Source organism: Panthera leo, chromosome A1, assembly GCF_018350215.1.
Source record: "Panthera leo isolate Ple1 chromosome A1, P.leo_Ple1_pat1.1, whole genome shotgun sequence".
In the NCBI taxonomy this organism is placed as follows: domain Eukaryota; kingdom Metazoa; phylum Chordata; class Mammalia; order Carnivora; family Felidae; genus Panthera; species Panthera leo.
Window position 1 is genome coordinate 230,498,090 of NC_056679.1, and position 13,466 is coordinate 230,511,555.

Here is a 13,466-nt window from a genome sequence, read left to right on the forward strand (position 1 = left end):
TAGTTCCTTATTTCGGGTGAGGAAACTGAGTCTCAAGTGCGTGCTGCCACCTGGCTGTCACAATGCCTGTTTTCTGTCTGGCGGCCCTGTTCTCCTTTTCAGCGCCATGGAACTGCCTCACCATTCAGTCATCTGCTTCACTTTTTCATACAAGGCACGTCGAATGCTTCTTTGGTGGCAAAAGCAGGTTTCTGGCTGTCCCCATGGAAAGAAAGGTAGCAGATGCCTAAAGGAAGCACTTGGAAGGAGGAAGTGGTAAGAAGAGCCTCGGGCATGGGGTCCAGGGCGCCATGTGTCAGACGCTTGCTTTACCCCGTGCTTCTGTTCTTTCCTCCTCCACCTGAGGTCCTTATTCACCAAGTGCGGGGAGATGCTCTGGTTCCCCAGGGTCCCCAGGAGCAGCCCTGGGGGACTTTGCATCCTTGACGGAGAATCGGCCCATGGAAGTCCTTCCTGTGGGTGAAGACAAGGATATGCTCGGTTTTCTTATGGTTGCTACGGAGACTGGCCACACTGAAACAGGAATGACCTGTGTCTGGAAAATCATGATGACCTGTTTTCCGCTTCTGGGAAACCTCACAGGAGTCCCCCTCTTCATGACATTCGAGGGGCCCCTGGGTCCAGCTCTCTGATGGCTTCCACCTCCACCCAGCCCCCACTGCGGAGTCCCAGACAACGGATGATCACCAAACACTCGCTAGTGGAGGAGAAGAGACGGTGACGAGCAGTGGGGGCGAGCCCGGTGTCCCTCGAGCTGCTGAACAGCAAGAAGCAGGAAGTGCGTCAGATGAAACTCCAACGCTGCCCGATTTTGAGGCGTGCTTGGTACTTTTAGACGTGTGTCTGTTGAATGAATAAACAACTGATACCAACAGACAAACCACAAATAAACTTTAGGGTCCTGACTATATTAATTTACCCAGGGAGTGAGCTGGTCGCCGGGATCAGAGCAGCAGGACCGTTCAGTGTCAGGGAGCAAAGGAAGACGTTAGTCAGTGCCCGGAGTGCTTTTCTCACCAGCGTAAGTGACTTTGACGTTAGTCCACACCACGGCCTGTCCCTGTCATTCTCGCGCGCTATTTGGATATTCCGGAGCCTCTGTTCTAAACAGGTGCGGGAGGGCGGGGCTCTTGGATTGAATGCAAGTCCTCGTAACTCACTAACTGGTTTGTAAAAGTAAGCAGAGTTAGAGGTGGGTTTCGATTTCTGGGTGCTTGACTTTGCTCCTCTATTTCTGTTAATTGCTGAAAAAGCATGAGGGTGCAGCGTGACCCGAGAAGAGTCCAGGAGCTAGTGTTTTCAGTCAGGAAGCAGCTGAATTTGCAATCCGGGGACCTTCGAAGGCAGCAGCGTGTCGTGTCCTGCCCGGCTGGCTGGGCTCCTGCTGCTGCTGTCAGCTCACCAAATCCCTCCCTGCCAGGACTTTGGAGGGTGGATTAAGGATATAATTACAGGTGAATCCAGCAACAGAGAAATCTGAAAGCTCTTGTCCATCATCCCGTGTACTTGACTTTAACCTAAGCCGTGTTCAGTCCTCCCAGGCCATGTTTTGACTTTTGCTTGATGCAAAGCTCCCATGGCCGAAAGTCTCCTGAGAGCAAGTGAAATCTGGCATCTCTCCTTTTTTATTGTCAGGTTTTCCTGAAAAACATCTTCACGCTGGCTGGTCCCGTTTTAGGCCAGCCACCTGTTCTCCTGGAGCTGGAAGTGGACCGAGACCACGTGAGATTCTTGGTGTCTGTATTTGATATAATGTCAGTGTGTACATCATCCTAATGGGAATTCTGTTAACACTTGGCAGATTTTTTCCTACTTACACAATCACTTTCCTACTTAAAGCTGTAACAGCTAGAGAAAATACATACTTGGAACTATGGACACCCTCCTCCCCAAATCACATAATTGTAAACGTGACCCATGACCTTGAACAGCCGACTGGCTCTGATTTCAGAACACAGACAGTAAATACTTTGATTTTAGCACCCACCCACTCAGCACGAACTATTTATTCACCGGCATTCCCTGCAATTGAACTTCAAGAGTCTGACCCCAAAACATGGATGTGCTCAGAATCAAAGATGGAATAGCTTTAAGTGTCAATGCTACTTAACGGAAATGAAGTACCGTTTAAAAAATTTGACGCGTAAATATGATAGTTACACAGATTGTCTGATAATTATACAAACTAAGCCGGAGAAAAGAGCATTTCCCAGTTGTAAGGAGTGAGTGGACTGCAGAACAAGAACTTATGAACAGCAACCGAGGAGCCTTTGCAAGTATCACCAAAATATTCCTCGATTTAGCTTCTCAAGGGGCCACCCACCTACAGCAAACATCTTCCAACAGTGTAGCTTTGGAACTTCAACCAACAGGCAAGCTTTTTTCCCAGCATCTCCTACATTGCCATGTGGTACAACACACAGATTGTTGTTGTTTTTTTCTTTTTTAAACTTAGCCCTTGTCTTTAATGATAGTCTACATTCTTCCTAAAAAGGTATCTTCCCTGGAACCTTTAGCAACATAAAGGAGGCAGTCTTTTTTTTCCCCCCTATGCCTTTTGAATAATACAGGAATCTGGCAGTAAGGGACCTTTTCTCTCTGTAAAAACCCTCCCTTCCTACCCCAGTGTGACCGTATGAGCTCAGAACAAGGAGTGAGAAAACAAGATGGAAACCCTGGCATTCTTCACAGAAGCTCTAAGAAACTCTGGAATTCTGTAGTCAAGAGAGAGGGAGGGAGGAGAGAGGAAGGAAGGGAGTGAGAGAGAAAGAAAGGAAAAGAATTTTTAAGTTACAGTTTAGAAGACACAATAACACCTTGTGGGCTGTCTTTATTTTGGAAATTAATTCAGGATCTGTTACCACTAAATGTAACTCTGTTGGCGGAGACATAATTCTAAGCCCAGTGTATACATTATTCCATTTAAACTGTCAACTATTCTGCGAAAGAGGTGGTGTTCCCATTACACAAGTGGACCCTGAGGCCCAGAGAGGCTACTCATCTGATCTGAGATTTGAACCCAGAGCCGTTTGTCTCCAAAGTCAGGGTCCTCAAACGCTCCATTGCACTTTCCTCTGTGCTTCTGTATCTTTCCTGAACTTTCTACAGAGGCAGTGGCCGAATGAGGTGGATTTTCTAAAGCGTGCAGGTGCCCAGCACCCTACAGCCCACCCACACCCCGCCCGGAAGCGTGGTTTCCCTCATCCAATGTGGTCAACCCATTCTTGTGATGCGCGCAGACACCCCCTCTGGCCGGGACGACCCTGTGCATTAAGTCCATGAGATGTGAGCTAACAATGAGAATGCTTGCTGCATGGACCTTCTCTGTGTCCAGTGAACAGGGACAGGAGGTAAGGACAAAGAGAAGAAGGGAAATCCATCAGTCACACGATGGGATCTCTGTATGGACAGAGCACTAAGCTTAGAGTAGCTTCTGGAAATATGCGTCTGGAGGGAAAATGAAGATTCCCAGGTCCTGTTGAAACAATCAGTAGCTTTCCCAATGGATCCTGAGTGTCTGTAGAACACATCATTCACGTCTACGCCACACTCATCCTGCACACTCAGGACTTGGGCTGACAGCCTTCTCTAAGTAGCAGGGGTTAAAGTGCTGGCATCTGGGCCAACAATGAGCCATGCATCTGTGGGTGGAACGTCATCTGGATAGAAGTCGTTTGAGAAGCCCTCAGAGACCTGGACCCCCGCGCGTCTCTAGGACGGACTCAAGAGGATCCGGCCTGGCTAAGGATTTGTCCCAAAGTCAGATGCTCAGTAGGTGTGAGCAAGGGGGTGACATGGCACCACTCCTGACCCCGAGCCTCAGTCGTCTCCTTGAAGATAAGGTGTTAGGAGACCAGTTTGAACACAGGCTCAGGCAGTCTCTCCCAGAAAAGTACCTTTGCTCGGGCCCTTTAAAAAAGATCTACAAACTCCACATACCAAATCCGGAAGGAACTGGGTTCCAGATTATTTCTCCTTAGATTTAGAATTTTATTTAAAGCCCTTGAGTCGTGTTTTATTTCCCTTTAGACAGACTCCCTGGACAATCATCTGTTCCTTAGACGGGGGACACGCCTGTCCTGAGATGCCCCTGCCCACCGGGGACATCCAGCCTTCAGCTGTCCTCTGTGCGGAGCGCGCCGGAGCTTTGCGGCCCTACAGCCAGCAAAAGGACCAGCAGCGCCATCTTGTGGGAGTGCTGTGGGCCGCCCAACAACCTTGACTGTCAGTCTTTGAAGAATGACATTACAAAGAAATGCAGTCAAGGAAGCTGTTTCCTTCTGGTCCCCAGCCATGCTAATTATTATTTTGGTGTCTAGAAAATTAATAACCCAAATAAATTAACGCCAAGCCAGAAAGATATGTCAAGAAAAAAAAATGGCTAGGAAGGGTTTGTTTCCCATTTACTGGGAAATATATATATCACCCCAGGTGGGGATATACTTTTCCATAAACTCCATGAGAACACAGGTCGTGTCCTTCCCATGACTCAGCTCACATGTCACCTTGTCGGGGTCTGCGATGACCCCCCCCCCCCCCTCTAAGAAGAGCACCCTGTTCGTCACTGTCCTAGAGCTGGTCACCATGTCTGCTTCTGCGCCTGCACCCGGCCTCTGGAGCTGGGTCACCCCCTGAGGGGAAAGCCCTGCTTTGTGGCCCCAGGGGGCTCAGTCACTGTGGCCGAGGCTGAGGCGTGTGAGAGATATGGCAGCGCCTGGGGCCACAGAGGAGCCCTCACAGTCATCTGCGGTCGGGTGCACTGTGTTTCCATTTGTGGGGCTGCATTTGGGCGGGTCCTGCCTCTTCCTCCCCTTTTGACTGCACACAGCACCCCGGAAAGTCTCTGTGGTCTGGGAGCAGCATGGTGCCTCTTGTGAGCAGCCCGCAGATTAAATTGGGGGGGGGGGGGGTGGCTTCTGTCGTGTGTCCTCGGGGGAGGCCTCTTCTCACAGAACTGTTAGCTGCTTATTGGAAAGTGAAATCAAAACTCTGACACAGCCTTCTGGGCCTGAGTGTTCATGTAAGCACTGCTCCCTGACTCACCAGACAACTCTGACTGTTCGGGAGATTTTTAGGGAAAATCCCCTTCTGGGCGCACACTTGTTTTCTTACCAGGAAGGAGTATCACACGATGACTCGCTCCTGGGTCCTGATATAGCCTTTTCTGGATGGTGCTGGGTTACCACTGACCCCTGCCAGCGTCCCGGCCAGTCTTCCTTCCATCCTGGTCTCCTGTTCTGGGACCAGGAGCTGTGGGTGGAGGAGAGGCTGGTGGCCTCAGTCCTGAGCATTTCAGATCACTTTCTACCAAGTCTTTTCTGTCACAAAACCCGTCACGCATCATCACGGTCCTTGGCCATGCAGCCTTCAGACAAATTACTTAACCTCTCTAATTTGTCATTCCTTCATCTGTAAAATGGACATGGTAGTTCCTGCCTCACAAGTTTGAGGGGGTTAGATACAGTAATTCTATGTAAAGCACTTAACTCAGTGCCTGGCCCGTGGTAAGTGGTCAATAAATAGTAGCTATCATCATCTGAGATCATTCTCATCCCTTAGAAAAATTAAGAAACAACGCGCTACAGGCTTTTATGACCCCATCTGTATACAGATATCTCCCTCTGATATTTTCAGAGTGCATTTATGTGAAGAGGAGAAAATACTTGCAGAGGATAACAGTGGCCTTCCTTGAACCCAGACCGAAAGCACTAACATGAAAATAATTCTGTTAAATAGAACTCTCCAGCAATGCCTTTGCCGTGATTTTGACTACTTGCAGTGGGATGGGTGACTTGACTGGATTCCCAGTCCTACTGATCACTGTGTGTGTGTGTGTGTGTCCCCATCCCAAAATGCTCCTACACAACAACCAAGCTACCCTAATCTCTGCCAGCACACTTGGGGAGGCATAGACCAAACGCTCATGTAGGCATAGAACATCACCAGCCGTTCACAGAAACCTAGAACAGATGCTCCCCGGAATTAAAGGGAGGAGGAGGAGGAAGGACCCCATGTAAGCAGCTAGGAAAGCAGGGTTGCTGCAGAGCAGTGGATACAAATCACGCCCACCATGTTGCCTACCGATAGCAGTCCTGGGAAGCTTAGCGTTTTGGTCCTTGCCAGGGAGCCCAGAATCATTTCCCCGGGCTGCGCTGCTCTCCGTAGCTTTGAGGAAGAGGAGCATCAACGTTCCTGGACCCGGTAGGCATCCTGAAGAGGCCTGGGCTGCTGGGGTGCATCTGGAGTGTCGGTGTGGTTCAGGGCAAAGGTCAAGAGACCACACTGGAATGGAAGTTGTGGGGGAGGGCCCCAGACAGTGAAGGAATTTACAGTCCTGTCCTTTAGCCTGGGAAGGGGGTGTCCCCGAGGCTTGTGGAAGCCCTCCTCAAACATCGAAGGCCTGTCCCGCAGAAGAGGCCTTGGTCGTGGGATGGAGCCCCAGATGGTGCAGAGGCCTCCCCGAGGGCACACAGGCTCACGTGTGCAGAGACGCGAGGGCGCGGGCCAGGGCGGCCGTCCACGGGGAGGAAAGCTGGATCAGGTCGCCTCCTTCCCGGCCCTAATGTCCAGGGCGGCTGAGTCTCTCCTGGCAGAGTGGACAGAAAACGTCACGTCTCCCGAGGCCTGTACTGACAGTCCAGGTCGTGAGGTCTTAAGACACACAAAAAGAATGTAAAGTGATCTTGACGCTTTTTCTGTGGATCCCATGTTGGACTGTCATTTGGATGTGTTGCGTTAAATTAAATATGTGGCCATTTATTTCAATAATTGCTGTTTTAGATTTTTAGCAGAGTTTTGAAACCATGAATGGTTTTCTCACCCCTGGGGACTTTTATTTAAAGACGAGACCAGAAAACCCAGTCCTGAGGGCCGTCCGCCTTCCACGGGGACGCTCGTCCACCACGCATTCCTGGCATCTCGTCCCCTGTCTGGGATGCCAAGGAAGCATGGAGCTTGTTCATCAAGGAAACTTAGGAAATAAATAATGAGATCTGTAGTTCAGGACAGAGGACCCTGTCGAGACTGTGATGTGGTCCTGCACAGGTGAGCCTTGGAAACCTCTGTGCATATTTGGCAGCTGCTTAGGGCAGGTGTGAGGAAGTTTTGGAGTTTTCTGCCAATACATAAGAAACCGTTTCTGGGGCACTAATCCCTGCTAATTCCGCCTCGGTTGCAATTCCTTTAAGTTTAGATAAGTGTGGTTTTTAAAAACTGGAAAAGCCCGAGGATGTGGGGAGGGCAGGAACAATATTTTTCACTGTCTCTGTTTCCTGAGAGAAAGTAATGTTCATCTTCAAAACAACATCTGTCAGAATGATTCTCATCAGATTAAATAAATCCTCAAAGCCGCGATCACAGTTTATAGAATCTTGGAAATGTACGTTATGCTGTGCATGGAGCCCTAATGGAATTTAAAATATGTGTGTTTTTGCGAACACAGCTTTGTAAGCAGACTCTTACCGGGGTTTCTCGTTGGTGAATTTTCGTTTAAGCTACCACATCTCAAGGAGCTTAGAAAGTGTTTCTACTAGACAAATGTAACGAACAATCGTTTACCAGTTTTGAGATTCTATTAATTGTAGGTGGAAAAAGACAAAGAGCCAGGGGGCCCTTTGGCCAACCCTGATGAAAATCCGCAACACAGTCTGTGCCAGAAGAGGAGCCACGTGGAACTAGATGTCACTAGATGTTGGGTAGCATGGGAGAGGTCAGCCTTCGGTCATCTTGTCACAGGCAGCTGCCGTATGTCCTTACAGGTGATTATAGCCTTTTTAGTATCAGAGAAGGGAAGAAGATTTCCGGGGGGCGTTTTGTGTCATAAAGACCTTGAACGACTGATCAATACACATGGACACGTAGTATTCTGTGCTGCCGGAAAGCATATTCTTACATTGGTCTGCTAAGTCTAAAATACAGATTTGAAGGGGCACGTGCACCCCAGTATTTATAGCAGCACTATGGACAATATCCAAACTCTGGAGAGAGCCCAGTGTCCATCGACTGATGGATGATAAAGGTGTGGTGCATATATGTATACGTGGGGGGGGAAATACTACTCGGCCGTCAAAAAGAATGAAATCTTGCCATTTGCAACCACGTAGATGGAACTAGAGTGTATCATGCTAAGCGAAATACATCAGAGAAAGACAAATTACCTTATGATGTCGTTCATAGGTGGAATTTAAGAAACAAAACAGACGAACATATGGGAGAGGGAAGAAAAAAGAGGGAAACCACAAGAGATTCTTAAATGCAGAGAACAAACTGAGGGTTGCCGGCCGGGGAGAGGGGAGGTGGGGGGGGATGGCCTACATGGGTGATGGACATTAAGGAGGGCACTTTCTGAGATGAGCACTGGGTGTCGTATGTAAGTGATGAGTCACTGGCTTCCGCTCCTGAAACCAATATTGCACTGTATGTTAACCAACTAGAATTTAAATGAAAATTTGAAAAAAAAATTAGTTGCTAAGTCTAAACAAGACACCACTTTTCACACATTAGGATGGCTACTATCAAAAAAACCCCAGAGTAGAACCAGTATTGGTGATGTGCAGAAACTGGAACCTTGTGCGTTGCTGGGGAGAACCTCAGCGGTGGAACGTCCATGACAAACAGCTTGGCGGTTCCTCAGAGCCGACCACGAATTACCGTATGACCCAGAAGTTCCGCTTCTGAGCATGTACACGAAAGATTTGAAAGCGGGGACTCCAACAGATCCTATTAGACCAGTGTTCATAGCATCATTAATCACAAGAGCCGAAAAGGTGGAAACAAGTCAAACGTCCATCAGCAATGAATGGAAAAACAGAACATGACCTACCCATATAATGGCATATAATTCAGCCTCAAAACGAAAGCAGTTCTGGGGCACTTGGGTGGTTCGGTTGGTGGTGAAGCATCTGACTCTTGGTTTCGGCTCAGGTCATGATCTCACGGTTAGTGAGTTCAAGCCCTGCATCAGGCTCTGAGCTGACGGTGTGGAGCCTGCTTGAGATTCTCCCTCCCTCTCTCTCTCTCTCTGCCCTTCCCACGCTCCCTCTCTCTTTCAAAATAAATATAAACTTTAAAAAAAAAAAAAGGAAATTCTGCTATGTGCTACAACCTGGGTGAGCTTATGCTAAGTGAAATAAGCCAGGCATAAAAGGACAAATATTGTGTGATGCCACTCATATGAGGTGCCCAGAGTAGTTTGAGTTCTTAGGACACAAAGTAGAACAGCAGTTGCAGGGGATGAGGAAGGGGGCTGGGAGAGGAGGCTGGGGAGGGGGCTGGGGAGGAGGTGGGGAGGGGGTTGAGGGTTGCTGGTTACTAGTGTCTCCTAAGGATGCCGAGAGCCCTGCAAACGGGTGGTGGCAGTGGAGGTGGCTGCGTGACATCGTGAATGTATTGCCACTCAGTTGTACAGCTGTACGATTTACAGCGGCGACAACGGTGAATAAATTAGTTGCTGAGCTAACTGGGATTTTAAAGCAGACCGGGCGGGGAGGGGAGAGTGCACACCGTCTTCGGGAGCATCGTTTACCTGCCGCTGACGAGAGCCAGCCCGGGCCCGGGGCTCCCCTGCAGGCTAGGTAAGAGTGTGCACGTACAGCACATTTCTTGAATGTGTTGTTAAAACTTAAAACAGTGCAGGGGCGCCTGGCTGGCTCGGTCGGTTAAGCGTCTGACTCTTGATTTTGGCCCGGGTCCTGAAAGCTCACCGTTGGTGGGTTCGAGCCCCGCACCGGGCTCGGTGCTGCCGGTGCGGATCCTGCTTGGGATGATTCTCTGTCCCGCTCTCTGTGCCCCTCCTCCACTCACACTCTCTCTCAAAAATAAATTAAAAACATGGAAAAAACCTACCTAAAAATCTGCAGGGCTTTTCCCCTTGTGGCCTCCGGTGCTGTATTTCTTACCAGCACCGACAGATGGAGACGCGGGAGCACAGGGAAGCCGGATGAAGTCTGAGGTCTTCACCGCCGCTTCCGAGCCGGCTTAACTGGATGGAATATGCCTGGTTTTGGCTGCGCCCCAGAGTCTGCTCAGACCGAAGCCAGCTTGGCGCCCCTGCTCCTCTGCCCAGATCGGCCCTCTGGGTGCGCAGAGGGCGACTTCCTGTCCCTTTGAACAGGGGGTCACAAGCCCCGCACCTGGCCGAAGGAATGGGGCCTGCCGTGGCCAAGACGTAGGGGTGGTGTGGCCTCAGTGGCTCCCTGGGCCACACCCCCTCACCCCTGCACAGCTCTCTCGGCAACCCCGTGGGCCCGTGCCCGCCGGTGTGCCCGGCAAGAAGCCTGTGATACGCGTAGGCACGATCATTGCCATGTACTTCTTAAGACAACACCAAAAACCAAAGGCTGGAAAAGAGGATATTTGAGTTTTGAATTTTTTAGTATTTACTTATCTTTTAATATTCATATTAATATGGAATGTTAATGTTTACTTCTGCAACTTGGGTTGCCCACCGTTTCCGGATTCCTTTCCAAAGGGGCCATGGGGTATATGCGCCCGTCACCTGTTCCCTTTTCTCACCCCTAACCAGGAGGTGGTTCCTGAATTTCAGCAGAATGTTTCAGAAACTCCCCTCCCTCCATTGCAACCCTAAAGAGCCATTTTGTACAGAATATACATGCCCTAAGACAGCTGGGTGGCTTAGGACGCCTGGGTGGCTCAGTCGGTTGGGTGTCCAGCTTTGGCTCAGGTGGTTGTCTCATGGTCCGTGGGTTCGAGCCCCACATCCAGCTCTGTGCAGACAGCTCGGAGCCTGGAGCCTGCTTCGGATTCTGTGTCTCCCTCTCTGTCTGCCCCTCCCCCACTCCAATCTGTCTGTCTCTCAAAAGCAAATAAATATTAAAAAAATTTTTTAAAGTCTGGTATACAGAGCCACCAGCACCCGGCTGTCTTCCCACCCATCGCCCGGACTGTTCTCAGAGCGTATTTCTTTCCTCTGAGTCCAGCTTGCTTTTCACGGACACACTTTCCCTTTATGAGCCGAATCCAACAAGCCATTAAAGCCCAACAGCTTAAGTAAGGACTCGTCAAGGCGCAGGTGCCTCCGGAAGACGGGGGTCGGCGAGGGGAGCGCCATTTTGCACACCATCCTCAGGTTCTGTGCCCACAGCCCCTGCACACCCCCTAGGGAGTGAGCCGGGCTGGGGGCACTCTTATTTCAGGGTCTCTGTTAGTCCCCAGAGTCGCTTTGGAAGCTCTACTGTCGTGAGGGGAGGTCTCTTTGAGAGACTCACCTGGAGGGGAGCCTGTGGGAGTCAAGATTCCAGGCACGGCCGCTCCCTCCCTCCATGTGCATTTTCTGATGCTGGGGCTGGACCAGGGCCATTAGTGACCTCTTAGGATCATTGACACACATGTCCCGAGACGTTCTCAAGGCAAGGACTGGAACCCACCCTCGTGTTTAATGTGGGAGACTCACAGGGACCGACTTGCATGGAAATACCCAGACTTTGAAGGGCACTTCGGAGGAGGGTCAGGGGGCCATCGGGTGGAAGCGGGGACCCCGTGATGGGGCTCCTAGGGTCTGGAGACCCTTCCTCCACGCACACAGGGGAGCGGGCACCGATGACCAGATCCCAGGAGCCACGGGCAGGGACTGCCGTCCGGAGGGGGCCGGGCGTTCCAGGGGTTCAGGACGTGGGACCCACTGCAGGCTGGCACTCTGCCTGCGACGGGCCACCTCCTTTCTCCAGAACCAGGTGCTACTCCCCCAGGAGCGTAACCTGCTGATGTGGCTGCAGTTTGCTTATAGTCTGGCTCTGGGCGTAAATGTGCATCTGTGTGTTTTATACACACAGTCAGTTAGAATTACACGTGATTTTAACTTTTTGTCTTGTCTGCTTTTGTCCGTTTTTCAATAACGAATGTATACATACACGTATAGAAAGAGACAGGGAGAGAGAGAGAGAGAGAGCATATGTGGGCTTTTTTTAATACTTATTTTTGAGAGAGAGAGAGAGAGAGAGCACGAGCAGGGGAGGGGCAGAGAGACAGGGGGACAGAGGATCTGAAGCAGGCTCTGTACTGCCAGCAGAGAGCCCGATGTGGGGCTCGAACGCAAAAACTGCAAGGTCATGACCTGAGCTGAAATTGGACACTTCACCGACGGAGCCAGCCGGACGCCCAGGCATCCGTGTTCTATATAGATAATGGCTCACGCTTCCTCAGCCACCTTTTGGGGCTCACTTTGGACCAGGGAAGCCACTCTACTGTGTATTTACTCTGACTAGATTCACTCTCTGTGGGTGACTTTCTCACCCAGTTCTTGCTGAGGGGAGGGAGCTGTCTCGACTGCCTTTAAGAGCCTTGGCTGAGGTTACAAAACCAAAAAAAGTGGAGATGATTCAAGCAATTATACACTCTTGGTACAAAACAATGGCGGTGCCTCCCTGGAAGGTGATGCCGTGTGATTAGTTGACGAAATGGAACCGTCCCTACTTTAGGCTCTTCCCAGATTTTTATTTTTTATCTGTTTTTAATTTTTTTAAGGTTTATTTAATCTTATTTTCGAGAGAGAGACAGAACACAAGCAGGGGAGGGGCAGAGAGAGAGGGAGACACAGCACCCAAAGCAGGCTCCAGGCTCTGAGCTGTCAGCACAGAGGCCGACTCGGGGCTCGAACTCACAAGATCATGACCTGAGCCGACGACTGAGCCACCCGGGTGCCCCTCTTCCTAGATTTTCAAAGGAACATTCAAAATGTAAGAAAGTTTTATGGTGCCAGGACCATATTCCTTTCTAAAACATTTATGAAATGTTAGAATCCAAATACACTACATGGGGGACTCACACTTGCGTTGAACTCATTCATCTCTGGTTGGCTATTGATCCTGTAGCCAAATCATATGTGTAATAAAAGAAAGAAAAAAAATCCAACCCATTTAAGCACACAACAAAAGCGAAATAAAACCAGTCACGTAGGGGACATTTCTGTGCTGCTTAGTAAGACTTGAAGTTTCTTAGTCTCGTGAAGTGACAGAAATCACTTGGGGAAATTTGGGGTATTTTAGCTCAACTGTTAGGGATACAAACAGTGAACTTACCGAATACTGGGACTTTTGCCTGCGGCAAAACAAAGCTAAGACAAGTGGTTTCCTTCCCAGGATGCCCGGCAGAGCAGGTGGGAGGCGAGCTGGGCAGCTCACGGGATGGACCCCCCTCTGTCTGCCCAGCAAGGCTGTCCACCCACCGGAGCCGCCCGCACCCCCCGTTAGTTACCCTCTCCCTGCCAGGCTCGCGTTGTATTCACCTCCTGCTCCCCGGTCCCCTCACCTCTGGTGGAGGCATTCAGGGGGCGCGCAGCTGTATACTCCCTGGAACTGTGTTCTCATGTTTTTAAATGACGTGCAGCCACTTTTGAAAATGCACAGGAGAGTGTATGCTAACGTGAAAGTGTGCTCGGCGTATCCCAAATACAGAAAACAACCTGACTCTTTCGTAGGAAGTTTAATATGAAAACAAGTGTGTCTGTCCAC

At 50.0% G+C, this 13,466-nt stretch overlaps 1 protein-coding gene across 1 annotated transcript in view; it reads left to right on the forward strand.

Annotated features, from left to right (window-relative positions):
* Window positions 1-13,466, forward strand: part of LOC122228173 (death associated protein) — a 63,607-nt gene that overhangs the window by 45,862 nt on the left and 4,279 nt on the right. The window lies entirely within an intron of this gene.